Source organism: Octodon degus, unplaced genomic scaffold, assembly GCF_000260255.1.
Source record: "Octodon degus isolate 3935 unplaced genomic scaffold, OctDeg1.0 scaffold00002, whole genome shotgun sequence".
Lineage (NCBI taxonomy): Eukaryota > Metazoa > Chordata > Mammalia > Rodentia > Octodontidae > Octodon > Octodon degus.
In genome coordinates, this window is record NW_004524578.1 from 27,919,269 (window position 1) to 27,920,780 (window position 1,512).

The 1,512-nt window shown below is 46.2% G+C and overlaps 1 protein-coding gene across 1 annotated transcript in view; it reads right to left on the reverse strand.

Annotated features, from left to right (window-relative positions):
• The window catches only part of Nusap1 (nucleolar and spindle associated protein 1), a 32,443-nt gene that overhangs the window by 27,589 nt on the left and 3,342 nt on the right, over positions 1 to 1,512 (reverse strand). The window lies entirely within an intron of this gene.

The window sequence follows — 1,512 nt, forward strand, 5'->3', positions numbered from 1 at the left end:
AAAAAAAAAAAAAAAAAAAAAAAATCCAAACACTAAGCTCTCAAAAGCCCTCTGACTACTGAGCTACCTAGACTTTACATATACTACTACTGTGAGTTTGTGCACAAGGTGGCAAGTCCAGCAGGGCACCCAAGGTCATCATCATCATCAGAAATCCTGTGGCAGAAACGGAGCACTGGACCCATGTTATGTGGGAAGGGAAAGATCAAAGCGGGTCCAAAGTGGGCTGGAAGCACCCACAGAGGAAGAGGCTGCAAATGTCTGGAACTGATTGTGCTACTAGAAGATACCCCTAAGATGGGAGTCAGTTCTGGAAGACATGAACTAGGTCTTTTTTTTCCCCTCTTTTTTCATTCCAGGAATCAAACTTAGGGACTTGTGCTTGCTAGCCATGTGTTGCAACACTGACCGACATCCCTGGCCTGAGACATGGATTTGGGAGGCACTAGCTGCTAGATGAATATAGTTATGGAAGTATAAATAAAATCAAGAGGACACAGAAGAGAAGGCCAAGGAGAGAACTCTTGGGGACTAAATTCTCAATGCATTCTGCATTGAGAGGTTTATAGAGGAAAAACCAGCCAAGAAGACTAGGAAAAAAATACAAGAGAAAATGAAAAATTTAAGAAGTATGGGAAGGGCCCGCCAGATAGCTCAGTGGACTAAAGCGCCTGCTTAGGCAGAGTGCAGCAGCGGGGGTTCAATCCCTGGCATGCCATGCTGGCCCTGCCCCTAGGGTGTGCTGAGCAGGTGACTGAGACTGGGCATAGTAGCGCATGCCTGTAATCCCAGCGCTTGGAAGGCTGAAAACAGGAGAATAGCTAAGAGTCTGATCTACATAATAAGGCCCTGTAGACCCTGTACGAAAGGAAGTGGTTTGAGCAGATGGGAATGTTCAGACACGCTAAATACTGTGGGCCAATGGTGGACCATGGATTTTGTAAGATGCTGTCCTTGGGAGGAAGAATTTTAATAAAAAATTACAGAGAATGAGGCAATCAACGGGAACAGGGCATAACAGTAGTAGCACAGCAATGACCCAGCAGAATGGAGAAGTGGCCTATCAGGTATTTGCCCAGAGAAGAACAAGGGGCCTGGGATCCTCAGCTTAAGTAGAGAGGTTTCCCACTGGAATAGCCTGTTCCTAGGAGGGCAGACCACACAGGTATAGGTTGGCTGGAGGGTTTGGTGGTGGAAAGATGAGGTAATTCTCAGCTGATTGCATTTATTTTCGCCTGACCTATTAGGACAAATTAACTGCAAAGGAACCAATTTCAGGGAAAAAAACAGGAAGTATTTTTTCTCAAAAGTGAAAAAGTTGCACTTGGGAGGCTGAGGCAAGAGGATCATTGTGAATTCCAGACCAATCTGGGCTACAAAGTGAGCTCAAGGCCAGCCTGAGCTGCATGGCAAGACCCTGTCTCAAAAAGACAAAAAAGGGGCTGGCGAGATGGCTCAGTGGTCTAAAGCACCTACTTGGAATAAGCTTGGCAAAGCACAGGGACCGCGGTT